Raw genomic sequence first — 16,837 nt, forward strand, 5'->3', positions numbered from 1 at the left:
TAGCGCAGTCGGTTGGAAATGCATGTTTTGAGTGTATACGTATAATACTCGTTCGTATAGGATGAATGATTCGCGGAAAGCGAGTAATGAGTTCGTTTGAGACTTCTTAGAATTTCGAGGCACGCGATCTCGTGCCAATTCAGCCATCTGCGGTCCTATACAACACCCTCGAAGCCCCGTGTATATGTATATGAACAAGAGCCGAAAAGTCGAAAGAGACGAGAAATCCGATTCCCCGTCGCTCGAACAATTTCGAAAAGCCGACCCTTTCCCTCCTCTCTACTCTGCTGTGCTGCAAGAAAAAGAACCTCACCGAGCAAAGTTCCACGTTCCTCCGCTGGTGGCGCCGCGATCGGGGGCCGAAAGAGAGCAGCCGCGCGCGAATCGGCGGCTCAGTCACCGCCCGATCCTCGGCGCGCACGCTTTCCGAGGCATCACCTTTGCGCGACTCGTTCCCGTGTTTGTACATGGTACACGCACTGCCCCCGTGACCGCGTGATACCTGCGTCGTTTTTTGTTTTCGTAAATTTTTCACTACGTCCAGGATGTGACCGGCGGAGAGGTTACGTGTGTTGCGATGTTGATGACAGTTGTCGCGGATGTTCCTCGGGATATGGATTGTGAGAGAAAAACTGCGAGTGTCCGGCCGTATATATATATATATGGTACAGTGAGTGAACGGAATGAAATAGAAAAGGGAGAGAGAGAAAAAGAAACAGTGTGCAAACTGCAGTGAAAAGGGGGCAAATGGAACCCGGTGAAAATTCCGAGTCGTTCGATCCGAGTTCACGACTGCAGCTGAGCAATTTCTCTCTCGGCGCGTCACTCGGCCAATCAGTGCGACGTGCTGTCACTGGCCAGCTGCTGAAGTAAAGTAGCCCTTGCGCTGCGGTATATAGCGAGGAAGAACGGGCTGCGAAGGAAGAGAGACGAGACGAAGGGTCCGAGAGAGGTTAGCTACTATGTGAGGATCGAACGTTGCTCGCGCGCGTGAAAAGGAACTCGCTGCAGCGCCGAGTGCGGCGTCGCTCTTTTCGGAGAAATGCGGACGACCGGCGGGAGAGAGGACTGACCGGGCTTTCCACGAAGCTGCGCAGCTCGCTGCCACGGAGGTGAGTGCGATGATAAACTTTTGCGTCTTTGTTCGCGAGGTGTAACGGTTTTTTACTTCGATGGGGTTTTCAAATTCGGAGGGCGTTGGGTAAGGTTAAAATCGATGCGTCGAGCTTAGGACAAAGGCGTTTTGTAAAACTTCGAAGTTTGGTGGGCGATGTTTGTTTGCGCACATCATCCTTCTGTGGAACTCGAGCAGTTTAACTGTAGGCACGTATAGCAAAGCTGTACAGTCTCCGTAAGCCATTTCAGAAAACGTAAGGAAGACATTTGCGAAAGTTTTACGAAGACCGTTGCAGTAGTTTTCGTCGTTGGACTATAAACGTAAAGAACAGAACGTTATCAAGATAGACATCCGTTCTACATAGAGGGGAATTTTATGCCTTTTGGAGACGGTTTTTTATCATGCAGAGTGAATATTTTTAAAATTTAACGCTGTTTACTTATAATATCAAGTTCAAGTCAAATAAGGAACAATGAACGGTGAGGTTCCGTAAGAACAGATCAGCATTGAATTTGAATATATTACGTTATTATATCCGTAGTGTTAGCGACTATTTAACTTTTACGCGTTTTTCTCTGCTTCTTTGAATTTCTTTCATATATTTTACAAAATACACATTTTCTACATTTTCAAAGTGTTTTCGTTCATTTCGAATTTTTTTTCTCCTTACCTCCCCATTAAAATTTTTTTTTTAGGTCACTGCCAATCTCGAAGTATTTTTATTTTCTTACGCGAATAACAATAATCAGTCGTATAGTAGTCATACGTATGTGCAGCCGTCAAAAAAGCAGTTTTGGACTGGCTTTTCCCATATCCCGCTTCTCTCCGGGTTACTGGCCAGCGGCGATAGATGGCGTATAAGTACTTTTTAAATATCCTCATTACAATCAGCGTGTATAATCCCATATATACAGGACTGTGACTGTGCCTAACCCGGTTAGGTGTGAGCTCAGCCTTGTTGGATCTGCTGTTGAGGCTGCTTGTGCTTGCCAAAGTTTGCTACACTGTGCATTAAGTGCATTAAATGGACAATTTTGTCAACAAGGCCAATATTCGAATTTCCAAAAACAAAGAAAAATATTTCACCGAATATCGCATATACATCACGAAACATGTATAAGGTATGCCAAAGTGAGTGCACGAAGCCACGCGCGCGCTCGCTCCCCGCGCGCAATATTCGAACAACAATTTATTTCCCAGCAGTATCGCAAGTCTCCCAAATAATGCCGGTTATTTATAAAGTGCGATTTTATCCGCGGCTCGTAACTGCCTCAACAAAAAACTTCCGTTTTATTTTTTATCGTGCCGCCAAAGCACTTGTCCGAACAAAACAAACTCTCTCTCGCGCGCGGAAAAAGCCGAATTTATAGCTTATACAGGTACTCTATCCCTTCCTCTTCTACGAGAGGCGTATTTACTTAATGCGCGTGTCCCCTACCCCCCGCGATGCAGCTATTGTTTTATCGAGTATATGTCCCGCCAATATTTCGGCTCTATGTCGACGAGATTTTTGAGCTGCCCCAATCTCTGCATACGTGTATATAGTGTACTTGTGCTTGTTACTCCAGCTGACAGTTTTATTTTCATTATTGCGCGAGCGTTTCCGTCTGGAATTGTGTCAGGTGGGATGATTTCGCGAGGGATAAAATAAAAAGGGTTGACGATAGCGCTGCATCATATGGCAGGGTCGATGTGTGCTTCGGTTTGAACCGGAGTGTTATTATTCGTATTATTTGTTTTTGTATTTTTAGCTGCTTTTTTTAGCGTCGCAAAATTGCGGGAAAACAGTGTTGGAAGTGTGACCTTAACGGCGGAATTGTTCGAATCACACTGAGTAGAGAGCGTTTAAAGGAAAAATATGAATTCGCATTTTCGCCGAAAAATAAAGCAGAGGCGAATTTCTGTTTGGACAGGCAAGCTTGGAAAAAGCTTTCGAAATTTATACAACCTAGTGGAATAGACGTATTTCGAGAGGGTCTCGATAGTTTTTATTTTCGTTCGGAAAATAATGGTATCGTTTCTCATTTTACTCTTGTGCTCGAGTTATTTACATTCCGTCACACACTGTGCTATTATTTGCTGCGGACTAATTATGGCATGTCGGATCATTATCGAATAGAGCTATTGTTACCGCGGAATCTTGTTGATGCATTAGCGGCTCAACATCCATCAGGGCTTTAATTCCCATTATCTTCAGACAATATTGATCTTGCTAGACGCAGATTACAATGTCTCGGTATGTACAATTAAGCGAACTCGGTGCAATCACCGATCCTTTAAGTCCAACCCCAACAATAGAACACTTCCAACACCTTCAAAACTCGAATTCAAAAATTCCATCGAAAACAACTCGACTCCTTTGCCTGCACCGTACAGTACTCAACACCGACCTCTAATCATGCGTTAGCGCGCGCACACACCCGATACACCAAGAGCATCTCTCGACATCTAAGCGCGTGACCCTGATTAACGTTGTATCCCATACCAAACGCACTTGGGTATCCTGTGTGCAGCCCTCGGCTCTCATTCAGGGCTCTAAATCCAAAAGTCGATTCGCAAGGCACTATAGTTTGTCGGTGCCGCTTTGCCCGTATAGTCGCGCACGAGTCCTTTGAAGAGACTCGAATGACCGAGGGATATAGTTGCAGCAGCGACTATGCGCGCACGCGCTTGCGATAGAGGTGTCGGGGGGCTCTTTAATTACTGCGTCGCGGCGGTGGTTTGGCAAGGGTATTATCAGTTTTTCGGGGGTGGGGGTATCGAATCGCGCCACGGCGCGTCGATCTCCAATTAGTATGCGGGATGGAAGCTTACCGCCGCTGCTAGAGATCTTTTAGGGGAGGCTTCTTCTTTGCGGGAGAGAGATTTTAGGGATTACAGTTCCGATAAATTATGTATACCTTCATTTTTTTACGAACAAACTTTGCGAGGTGATTCTCAATTAGATGGGATAAAACATTGTTATTTCAATTCGATACTTTGAGGGACGAGACGTTTGCGTGGGAGTGATTCAATTACGTCGTTTTTAAGCATTTAAAAGCAACTTTTCTGCTATCATAGCAACTGCGTAGCGTAAAGATGTTATATTTCAATTATGGAAAGTCTGACGTAATAACTTATCGGAAAACTGAGTAAACATTGAAAGCCAAGCGAAGATTCTCCCGAATCGACTGCTGAATAAAAACGAATCGTCGTCGGAAGATGTATAACTCAAAACCCCAGCGCCAACGTTTCGAACAAAAAAAAATACCTCCTGGAAAAATATTTCCTTTCATTAACCACCCGACTACAGCCTCGTGGACGCATAAAGCGCGATAAATTGCGAGGGCTTTTAAAATAAAGCCATAAATCTCGCATAGATTAAAAAAGCCGATTTGAAAGTCGTCGATTCAGAAGATTCAGTATACGGGGGGGCCGCTGGTCGATCATCGAGATTTATCGCTCGCGTTCTCTCTCCTCTCTGTACTGCCACACGCGAACTTCGACGCGTCTCTCGGCGGATTGCAGCAGCCTCCTTTTTTTCCCGTCGCGAAATTACCAGGCTGCCGGTATTTTTCGACGAAGTTTCGTCGATAATCCGATAAAAATCTCATTAGAGAGCCTCGTCGCTCGCGGCGGCCGCGTAATTTATGACTTCTTGTTACGAGTCATTGGGGTAATTGTTTGCTCATTTTAATGGCGGCGGCGCGAGAATTATCGCATAAGCGCTCGAGGGCCAAGAGAGATTTTCATAAAGCGGGAGAATATATCAGAAAGGGACTATTTCATATACGCGTTTGGAAACGTCGGGATTTGCTTTGGCGACTCTTTCAATCGCGGATTTCCATTTCGCTGCTGCTGCAGACAGCAGGAATAGTCATTTGGAAGGCAATCCAGTTGAATTGGGCGAGTATCGCGGGTTCTTTGTTTTTTTTTTTCGTTTTCGTTATGGAGAGAATGGATCAGTTATGGATGGAAGATTAGTTGATATAGGGGGCGTGTATGGTGATGGGAAAAAAATCGTGACGAATTTTACTTTGGAGATTAAAAACATCCATCGTTGCTGCTGATAAAAGAGTTTTACGAAGAATATGCAAAATCCGTTGCAAATTCAACGATACTCGACTGTGTTATTGGATGATTGAAATGCCGATAGGTTCTACCCCGATCTTTTCATTTCCTCGAAAACCTTTTCTCTTATTTTCCAATAACGTTGCGCAAATACTCCGATAAGCTATCTCAATAAAAATGCTTCGTACGCGTGTCCTATACAAAAAGAACGACTTATACAATAGCAGTTTTTAATGAAAGCGTTAATCGCAGAATAAAAGAGAAAAAAGTTCCTCCAAACTTCGCCTAGAAATTTAATAAAGCCAAGAGTTCCTCGAAAAGTCAATTTCTAAAACCCCCGCACCGACACCCCTCCTGTTGTCGTCGCGCAAAACTTCGCACTTGGTGAATTAAGCATTTTTTTCCTTCCCGACCTGTATACACCCCTATAATTGAACAAGTTTCACTCCCGCATTCGTTTCCCGAAATATTCGCGCTAAACACACTTGGACGCGGGACCGAAACAGTTTCAACTTTCCCCGCTGGCTCGAGAGAGCTGCGAACCAATAACTCTTAATCACCGACTCTCTAAACTAAACAAACAACGCTTATATATGTATTCGAAGCTGCTTTGATGTAAATCAGAGGACCACCTCTTCAGCGCGCCGATGTCCGGCTAATTGAATCTTCGGCTCAGTTTTGCTTCGGTCCCGTATGCTCGTCCCCCTGGCGTTTGGGAATTTGACTTACTCGTGTTTATACCGATACGAACTTCATGTATATAATTAGCTCGACAAACAGCGTCCCTTTGAGCAGTGCAAACCATACGTATGCACCAGGCGAATGCGGGGCCAATCAAAGACAGAGAGGAGAAGAACTGCGCGCGGGAAATTGGTGTACGCCGGCGCGGCTGTATTGATATACAAGTTTGAACTTTCCTCGGTTGCGCACCGAATTGTCGGAGCCAACTCTCTCCGGCAACAATACAGCCGTCTCTGCGGTTGTGCCTTACTTTGCTACAGCTTCACGAGCGATTGTTTACGCAATACGGAGCCTTGAAAAAGTGATCATCGGGCTGTCTCGGTTGGTTATAATTCGCTGAAAGGGTTTTTCTCTCTGCCTTTTTCAGCTTTTACTTCCCGACGCGAACACGCGCGCGCGAATAAGCTCGACGTCATTTTTCCCGACATAAATTCTCCTCTCCACTATGCATGCTAACAACGAAACACCTACAGCGCGTGCAAACACAAGCTGCAAGATAAAACCCTCTCTATAATTCAAGCTCTCAGAGGAAAACAGAATTACATCCTCTGACTTACTTTATTTACACACACGCACACAGAGAGAGGTTCCGTCGAGTGAAGCGGAACATAACGCCTCGCTTGTTCTTCCACAAACGGCGTAAAGGTGCGCAGGGCACGAGTTGTGTTTGTTTCCAGAAATTAAGATTTCCATATGCAACGCTGCACCTCGCGTAATTTTTTCATTGAGAAGAGCAGCACGATCGGGATGTTTAATTAAAGAACGTTGGTGCGAAGCTCTCTGTCTGCGCGAGTATAATTGTGTGTGTGTGTGTGTGTGTACGGGTTCGTCGGCTCTTTTGTCCAGTTTGGTGTATACGTATTTTTTAAAAGTAGGTCATTCAATTTTTTCGCCACAGTAGTGTTTGCTAGTCAGCGTCTTTTAACCCATTCTTGATAACCAAAGTTTGGTTTATAAAGCCTCTGGAAGTTGAACTTCATACGCGGAATATTTTCATTTTAATTACTCACGCTCCTGTACTTCAATGACACGAAATTCGTATATATTTAGCTTTGTGCAACCGTAACTAGTTTCGCGTTGAAAGTTGAAATTCTCAAAGTGCAAAATGCCTTACGTTACACACGTATACGACAAAGCAAAAGCGCGCGCGAGAGAACTTTGTCGTATTCGTTTTGCGCAAAATTTTCCCTTCACTCTCTCTCTCTCTCTCTCTCTCTCTCTCTCTCTCTCTCTCTCTCTCTCTCTCTCGAAATAATTTCCTCGCGTGATATCACACACATAAGCTCCCAATGGAACGAAATATCAAGTCAAAAGCGCAGCTCTCGAACGGTTTCTCGTTCTCCTCGGTACAGAGCATATATACTGGCAATGCGTCACGAAATTAACCGAGGTCATGATTCTTCATGCGGGTTGAGCCGAACAAGGGGCGATATTTTCGCGACGGGAGAGCGAGCCCCGCTATAGCATAGAGCGTCCAGAGAGTAGACCTCTGCCGGACGGGACAACCAGACCAAAACGCCGCGGGACTGCTCTATGGTCGTTGGGTCATGTCGGATTTATCACTCGGCGCTTCTTGCTGCTGCCCCTGCCTTCACCCTTTTGGCCTCCTGCGCTACTGCGCCAGTATATATAGCACTGCATCGAACGCTTTTCATTTTACGCTGTATCATTTTTTATAAGCCAGCGGCGTCCGAGTCGTATATTATACTCGGGTAGCCGCGTGAGCTCGAGCTTTATGAGCTGTACTTGGGGCTTTCTTCTTTGCCGCCGCGCGTGTTAATGTGCTTCTGGGATTTTGCTCAATGACACCTCTCTCGCGAGTAAATTGATAAGTTCTCATTGGCCACCGAGAGATCGATGGTGTTTGGAGGTGGGGTTATCGAAGATCGCGGTCCTAGACGTTATTGAAAGTTCGTTTTTATTGTTTTGTTTCTGAGATTCAACACGCATTATATGAAGTAATTTTAAATCCTACGAATTAAATTATGACCTATAATAGAGAAACGTCATTTACTTGAAAATGAATTCAAGCCCAAGAATCTTTTCATTCAGCCTCTATAATCGAAAAGAAACTTGCACAATTATCATCCCCATCCAAGCGTTATAACGTGACAGGCGCCCCGGACTTTTCCCTATCTTCTATTCACAAGTTGTCACGAGCCATCTTTCCACCAGCTATTTACGTTTATTTAAGAATCACAATAAGAGGCCAGATTGTATTGAAGAATTCTGATTTCGAAATCGGAGTGTGCAACAATCGCGAGAAAATCTCGCATAATTATCTCGCGCGGATGAGCCACAATGTCGCGATAGATTCTTTCTTCGGATCCTCCATTCTTGTCCGTCTATTTACTACTGAAAAGCTCGTGCTTTATTTCCGACAGGCATAACGTCTCCTATTCACGGCAGTCCCAAGAGGGTGTCCACGGCCTGAGAACAGAATTAAAATTATTGGATATAAAAGTTACGAAAAAAAAAACTTACGTTGTTATTTCGCGCCAACGGACAATCTTCCTCGCGTTATTATCGCTACCCCCCATTGTACTCTCGAATCATCGACTTTTGAAATTGGAAAAATTATCCGTACTTACCGGAGCATATCACCGATACAATGCGAAAAATGATTGCCCTTCGCATTCTCGAAAAATGACGAGCGCACGTACAATTAAACACCGAGCTCATCGAAATTCCTTCCCTCCTCTACAAGTACTGTACGGGAAAGTTTTAAAAAATTCAAAACTCGCAGCGCATACTCCATCCGCGATGCGTTATTAATGTCGAGCGACACTGCAACTCGTAACTTTGCCTCCGTATATATAGTCTCCCACGTCGATAATTTTTCCACGAGAGCGCAGGGCTTCTTTTTTCCGAAGCATCGATGCGCATTTATATATCTCGCTCGGCGGCCGCGAGAGGAAGAGAGAGACGCGACTGCCCGAAAGTTTTCTACTCGGCTGAAATGTACTGCGCGATGAAGCGGAAATGTTTGAGAGGATTTTTTGCGCTTGATAAGTGGCTGGACGTTTGCATCGAGTGTATAATATAATACTTTATGGTCCGCCTCGGAGCAGCGGGTTTGGAAAATTTTCGCATGTTTTTTTGGTGCGGGGGGAATCGATACGTCTTGACACAATTTTTTTTTTTTATGGAATTCGATGCTTCGCGAATATGCTGTCGGAGCGTATTTTCTAGTTTGGCTCTCGTGAGATGTATTATTATTATGATAATGTGCCTTATCGAATCGGCGTTACAACGTTATGCAGGAGGTTTTACCTGGTGCGACTGAGCTTCAAAATTATATTATCGTGCATTAGTCTAAATTCGCTTATCCATACCCCTGAGAAAAATGGCACCACTACAGCGATTCCTTCTCAACCGTCGTCAATCTATCGATTAAGAACATCGCTCTCTTTCTCTGGAGCGCGACTCACCGGAGCGAGCACTCGTCGCTCTAAACGAGAAATTTCCGAACATCCATCACTCTCTTTCTCGGAAAACTCGCGCACTCAAATCTCGATAAATTACCGCGCAGGAGACTTTAAATCAAAGTAAAATTCTTAGCGGCTCGGGCCCTGATTGAAATGAAATTTTCAACTCGCAGTCCGTCTCGTTTCCTCTCTCTCTCTCTCTCTCTCTCTCTCTCTCTCTCTCTCTCTCTCTCTCTCACTACTTCGGAAATCCGACGACGTTATAGGTACACCACCTCCTCGTGTACACACACCGACAACGTCGACGACGCGCGTATACGGAAAAGTAAGCAGCGGCGAGAAAAGTTAGGAAAAACTTGGCGACACTTTTCCAAGCTACACACACACACACACGGGCGAAGTTCGATGAAAGCTCGGAAATTCTAAAAGTCGCCACACTGCCCTGTACGACTACCTCTTGTGTGTCGCTCTTTTTTCTCTTTGGCTCTCGAGCGCGTGTCTGCGAAGACTCAAAGAGGGCATGTACAGGCGCGGTTGTTTATGCAAACGTTCCGTTGAATTTGTGCGCCGAGTCGAGAGCTGCATTTTACTCGAAGTATACACGTTCGTTCATACGTGCTATAGGCAGTGGAAACGCGCGTTGTTAGAGCACTTCCTTCGCAGCGCGCGCGCAGTTTAGTTGTCATTGTCGCGCACCATTGTCCGCGCGGAAACGGAGCTTCCCTGCAACAACCCCCTTTCAATCTTCCCTCTCTCTTTTTATCTACCTTTTCTAGCGCTGCGCTATCTCTATCCGTGTTGCGGCTTATTTTCGCCTCGAGCTAGAGGCCACCGCGCGATGGATGTGTGTAGCACTCGGGGCGATGTTTTCGACCTAACGGAAGCCGCGCTATTACTTTCTCTCTCTCTCTCTCTCTCTCTCTCTCTCTCTCTCTCTCTCTTGCTTCTTCTTCTCCTCCACTGTCTCTCATTCTTCTTTTTTCTGAAATGGAACTATTTTTTTCCCCGCGGAAATTTTTCGTTTTCACCGCGACTACAGCTACATACGGCGAAGTTTCGAAGTTCCACTTTTATTTTCTCTCTTCTGTGGGTCGCGCGTTGCGGCTTTTTTCCCTCGAATTTTCGAGTCCACTTGTCACGTCCGGCTGTGCGCATTCGAAACTTTTGTTTAACGTCTGCGATTTTTTTCCACTTGCTCGCGGGGTATTATTTTTAATTTTTTTGTTTGCTTTCAGCTCTGGAAATGAATACGAAGCGAAGGTGATTTTTATGGGTGAAATTGCCGGAGGGAGAAATCGCGCTGTGGTGTGTTTAAATACTTTACTTTTGTAAAACCGAGCGCTTATTTGCGCAATGCTCGAAAGGGGAAATTTTTTCAAAATCAAGCGCCGCTCGGTTATACGTAGAGGTAATTTGATGAGCCGACTGCATAACCATCTAGGTCAAATGATTTATAAACTCTGCAAGCATTCGCGGTTGGCTCTAATGAATGGGCGTATCTATAGTTGTCTGTATTTACTATTCATTTAGTTAATGTGTATGATATCCATTATTATCGCATTTGAATGGCTTGCGGGGATTATTTGTCAATTCGAGCTGCAACAAAGCCCATTGTTCACTGCGTTGATGCGTATGTTAACGTGTATTAGCTATTGTATAAGAGAAATGCAGATATAACTCTATACTAATATAATAGGGAAGATTCATCAAGTATCAATTACATGAAAATCTGTAACAATATATATACCGCAGCACATAAAGACCGACCGAAAATTCACTCAAACTTTGCTCTAATGCACACGGAGATCACGAGAGATTCGCGCTTAAACGTTTTTAGGACAGCCATAAGCGCGTTCGGTCGTGTTTGCGCGCGCGGGTCATCGCGGAAAAAGCGCACTACTCGCTCCACTACCATGGCCGCGCATGCCTCGCGGGGGAGACTTTACGGTCTCTCCGCCGTTTGCTTTTTACGGAACGTTGCTTTTCCAAAAAGCTCTTCGCTCCCCTGCCAGCGAAATATCATCTCGAAAAAGAGCTCGTAAATCCTGGATTTTGATCGTGTTTTGCGAGTACTCTCTCTGTGCAGTATATAACACACTACTGAGACGATGTTTTTTGAAGAAGGACTCCTCTAATTGGGAGTTTACGACATGGCTGGAAGTACAAGGATGATCTTTACGACGGGGATTGATGAAGAAGCCGGTAGCTGATGAGAAGATTTTTATGATTGGCGGGCTCTAATGAATTTTACGCGCTGATGCCGTAAACCAAGGGCTTCATCTCCGGCGAGACTTAAGAGCTCTCCCTCGGCCGCATCGATGTTTAATCTCTGCGAGCAGCAGGTAAAAGCGTCTCTCTTTTGAGCCGAGCGTTGAAATACTTCGAATTATGACGTTGCTCTCGTAATTTCGAGGCTATTAGCGAGCTTCGTTAGCTCTGTCCCATCCAGAGTTGATTATACGTACACTGCGAGAGACCATATACTGCGCGCCGGGAATAATTCTATTCCTCGGAATCCGATTACCTTATTTTCGCGCGTGCACATTTTCAACGAAGTCGTTACCTATTCAAAGCGTTTTATCGGCTTTGCGAGTAACTCGATTATCGCTAAAAATCCGAAAATATACCGAAACTGCCGACGTATACGGGATCGGAGCTCATTTCGGGATATCGATAAGCGACACGGTTATAATTACCCGGAGGTAAAAATCGCATAGGTGCCAAAAAAGAAGATACGAGACACGACGCGCTGGATTAGCGAATCCCGGCAGTCTTCAAAGATGCCGTTTCTTCATGCTCGTCCCCAGAGCAGCTCGTTAGCCATAAGCGGAGGGGGGTAGGACGCGGGATTACGGCACACGACCCGATGCCCCTGGCATTTACATGAATGGCCGGGAGAGAAAGCTTCCCTCCGCGTATAAAAGTAAATAGATGCTTGCGTATACAGGCCGGGCTGCGCGCATGAATTTTTCCATTTGGGATTATGCGCCTTTTTTTGCCTCGGACACAACTCGTGAGATTTCCCTATGCGCTCCTGGGGACCTAGAGCTACACATTTCGGAGGGGATAAAAAATTTAAAAAGGCATGAGCCAGAGTTTTCGGGAAATTAAGGCGACGCTCTGTCGTTCGCGACAATCGAGATGCCCGTTTGGATTATTCAACGAACGTCTCTACACGTGGAATTTTTCTCGAAGAGAAGAGGAACCTCCAAACATTTACACGACGTTATCTAAACTCGCGTGGAAATTTCGGCCGAGAGAGATAGCGGGATAATTGATGCGGAGAGACGGCTGCGCGCGTGTGCGCCCCCGCGAGGATTTACATATTCAAGTTATGCGGAAAAAGTTCACGAGCTTTATTTATGTCGACGTTATGTCCGCGTATTTTTTTCATATACGTATAGCTGGAGAGAGTTTTCTTATCGACCACCACCGCCGCGCCGCGTCGCTTGCGAGGAGGATTACCCGGAAATTCCGCGCGGCCGACGTAAAATTGACCAGTTTCACTTGGCCCCTTTGTAAAATATCTATTCTGACAAAGTTCGACAAGATAACGGTAAGCTTCGCGCGGCAAAACGCACAAACTCATCAAAGTCACGGCAAACTAACCGCAGCCAAAAAACAGCCCCCCGTCATCCCTCGCTCGCGCAACTCTAACAGCGCCGCCGCTGCATAGCCTTAACGAACGCTCCACATCTCTCTGGGAAAGTTATACCAACAGAGCAACGCGCCGCAAAGGCTTCGGAACATCAGAATCGTCATAGTCGACCGCATACCGCGAAATCCGGTAAGTTGCATTTCCACCGTATAGCGCTCGTGTCCAATAAGTCAAATAAACTATTTGCATTCGCGCTTGTTAAGGCCGCGATCGTTATAACTTGCCTCGCCGTACACCGAAGACAAGGAGCAGTTGTTTAGGGGGTTTACAGCCAGCTCTCTCTCTCTCTCTCTCTCTCTCTCTCTCTCTCTCTCTCCCTCTCTCTCTCTCTCTCTCTCTCTCTCTCTCTCTCTGCGGTACATAGCTCTGCATGCGCGAGAGAGTGTATACAGACATACTGGGGAGAGCCTCGGCGGCGGTGCTGACAGGGATACGAGGGCTCTGAGCTTCCGCAGCGAGTGCTTGCGGAAATCTATAGCGGACACGTTGTTCCTACTTCGCTCGCTCCAGAAGTGGAAGGTGTTGTTGCGGGGGAGACGATCGGAAAGGACTGCTGCTGCTGCTGCTGCTCATTACACAGTTAGGATTTAGCCAGCACAGCAGCTTTGCTTTATTGAGCTCGATTTCGAGCGTTGAGTCTGTGAATACATAGCGCCAATCGAAATGTCGATAACTCTCTGATACACACCTACGCTAGAAAGCTATATAGTTCGGAGTTATGCGCCGAGGACTAATGAACCGTTTGACCAGTCCACTGTCGCACGCCTCGTCCTTTGTCCCCAAGCGCGCGTGTAGTGGGGACTAGAATCGTGTTTGCGTCACCGCCCGCGGATATGAATAAGAAGTTGACCAGCGCACTTGGGTACACACACGGAGAGAGAGAGAGAGAGAGAGAGAGAGAGAGAGAGCTGCCTCCGTCGTCGTATGTGCATATCCTTATGCACGGCACAAGGGCGCGTATGTACGGCAGTCGCGATCACGGCTTTGTGGACGTACACGTTGCTACTGCTGTAGCCATATCCTCTGCGTATGCACGTGCGTAGAGCTTCTCTGTCGATGTCGTTCTACGTATACTCGGGCTATCTAATTATTGAAGAAATTGGAGTGTGCTGGACTCGAGCTTAGACAGTTTGGGAATTTCGCGGAGTTTGCCGTGCTGGAGACGGTACATAAACAACATTATCGTAATTATGTCGATGCAGAGAGGGAACGTTTATGTACGTGGATCGCTGTGATTCTCGGAATAAAGAACGAACCTTTCGAGCTGTACATCCAGGACAAAAGTATAGCTAAGCAACGTCAAACGGTGGTCTCAATCAGCGAGGAAAGATAAATAATTAGCTAATCCTAAAGTAGCCTTCCGCAAGGAGCTGTGTGCGTAGACGCGCAAACGACGTTCGTCTCCCGTGTGTGTGTGCGCAAACGTCGGTCCAACAGTCAGTTTACGGCGTTCAGAAGCGTGTTTACGAGTTAGCTCGATCCGCAAGCGACGACAACGGCTGCGACTGGCAAGGATGTACACTAGAATTGCTCCGGACGGAAAATAGCCCCTGGCTTGCGAGTCGCTTCTCGGTGTAAAACCTGCTGATGCGTTACATGTTTAATCGTTAAATGGGATGCTTACCGAGTTAGTCTTTAAGCGTTAATCACAATTGCTAATGCATTTTATCCTTTTTTTTTTATTTCAGGTGAGTGATCAAACATTTAATTCGCTCTCGCTCATTCAACGCTAAGTAAGTCTCTCTCTCGATACAGTTCCTAAAATTTCATTTTATTTTTTCTCCCCGATCGGGGACTAGTTAAAAAGCTTTTAGTTCGAATTAAACATTCAGCTTCTCTTCGCTGAATCAATGAGAGCGAAAACGCAAACTCACAAATCCTCTCTTTTAAATCAGAGAACCAGCAAGCGCGAATCTAAAATCAAATCAATATATGCGACTCCTCATAAATACTGATAAACGCGAAAAAGCACCTCTCGCCAACAGCCTCTTTTCCTCCGGAGCAGCAAAAAAATGCCCCGGAAGAGATGAAATCTCTCGATATCTCGCTGATTGCAAAAGCGAACATTCATTACCGGACCCCACACACGCGGGGCCGATATCGGCCGAGAGAGCCACTCCCCCAATTTCCCCTCGGCGGCGGAATATAATAAAAATGGAGGCGAACCGAATATACGAGAATGAAAAAAATAAAAAATCCTGTACATACACGCTGGGGGGAAGGAAATCAGCGTGCAGCGACATAAATAACGGCTCGCTTTGTGCTGCAGGCCGAGAGAGAGCCGATTCAATATCCAAACAAAAACAGCAGCGCTATCGCCGATTGCCGAGTCGAGCGTCCAATATACCGGTTGCTCCGCGACCTGGCAAAGACGAATTATAACCGATAGAGTCGAGGTCCATATTTTTGCCCGTTTCCGCAAGTCGTTAGTTCTTCGCTGGGATGTGTAAATAGGTCGTGGAAAAAGTGACTGCTTTGTCTTCGGGTTGATTTCGTTTTTTGTTGGTTTAATTGAGCCCCGCGCGAATTTAATGCGTAAATTTGAATTCAGTCAAATTGTCAAATTACAGCGAGAAATTAAAAGGGACGTGAAAAAGCGTCGAGTTATTCTTTTGTTCGACAGCTGCCAATTTACAAATTAATCTATCTCTCTGCCAGAAGCTTTTAAAAATTTAATTTGCGACTTTGTGCTGCGCACAGCAATTTATCTCGCAACTACCTTATCAGCTTCAATTTTTTCATATCGTTCGCCGGTCTCTGTGCTACGTCGACTCCTTTACTTTATTCGTTACGCGTTATACCGTGTATTTTATTTATTTTTTTCATTTTTCTCCGTTTACCGTTCGTTACGATTCGAAACACTTTTATTACGTTTGCCTTTCTGCCACTACGCTATAGAACTTTTTCGCGTTGCAGCTTTTATTTCAGCAGTGTAACGCTAAAAGATCGTGTTTTGCCTTTGCCAGTTCGGAAGCTGTATTTTGCGTTCAAGGATCTCGAGCAATGAAAAAACTTGATTCGAGAACGTGGACCGGAAAATCGATTTGATTTCAATTTATCTGAGAAGTTCGTTTTGTTTTTTAAGAAAAGGATTAACAAGCACGACAACGCCATCATGTGCACGGACCACTAAAAACTAGTATAAGCCTACAGAAAAATCGCCGCCAAAAAAAGGGCTCACATAACACTCCATACGTCGTCCTCTCATCCTCTCGGCTCCCACACCAGCGTCCAAAATACAAATCCTCTCTCGTCCCGCAACTCTCAGCTCCTCTCTCTCTCTCTCTCTCTCTCTCTCTCTCTCTCTCTCTCTCTCTCTCCAGCACAATCCATTACCCATCCGCTTTGTTTGTTTATCTGGTCGAGCCACTTTATCTGGGCGTCCGTTAGCCGCTGCTGGATCCGCGCGCGTCCAACGGCACGTGTGTGTGTGTACGTCGCGCGCACCTCTAAGTTATCTGGCCGTTAGCGGACTTTTGGACCTGGTCCAAGCCTCGACGACGGCGATCATAACAGTTCGATACCCTCCCTCTCTCTCCCCAGCTCACGCGAGATGTGCTTTATGCAGCCGCTGGTTTCGAGCATATCGGCCGAGGCAAAAAGCGCCGGCTTACGCGTGTCTGGAATAAAACCCCGGCCAGTAGGGTGCGTATAGAGTACAGAGAGTATATAGTATAGGGATGTGCAGTTGATACACGAGGCGGGTAAGAATAGCGGAAACGGATGTGTGCCGAGTAGGCGATCTCGCGCGACAGGCTTCCCTACTTTACAGCCTGAGTGTTTTTGTTTGCTCTCGCCGGGGCCGTATACATCGCGAGAAGTTTTGAGTCTTTCGAGATGGCG

General features: G+C 45.9%; 1 protein-coding gene across 2 annotated transcripts in view; it reads left to right on the forward strand.

The window, feature by feature from the left end:
• The first annotated feature begins 393 nt into the window (after positions 1–393).
• Positions 394–16,837, forward strand: part of LOC100679016 — a 153,017-nt gene continuing 136,573 nt past the window's right edge. For both annotated transcript variants that reach the window (XM_016984576.3, XM_031926208.2), the window contains exon 1: positions 394–1,112. The gene's annotated coding sequence lies outside the window, so the exon portion shown is untranslated. The remainder of the gene's footprint in view (positions 1,113–16,837) is intronic.

Source organism: Nasonia vitripennis, chromosome 3, assembly GCF_009193385.2.
Source record: "Nasonia vitripennis strain AsymCx chromosome 3, Nvit_psr_1.1, whole genome shotgun sequence".
Taxonomy (NCBI): domain Eukaryota; kingdom Metazoa; phylum Arthropoda; class Insecta; order Hymenoptera; family Pteromalidae; genus Nasonia; species Nasonia vitripennis.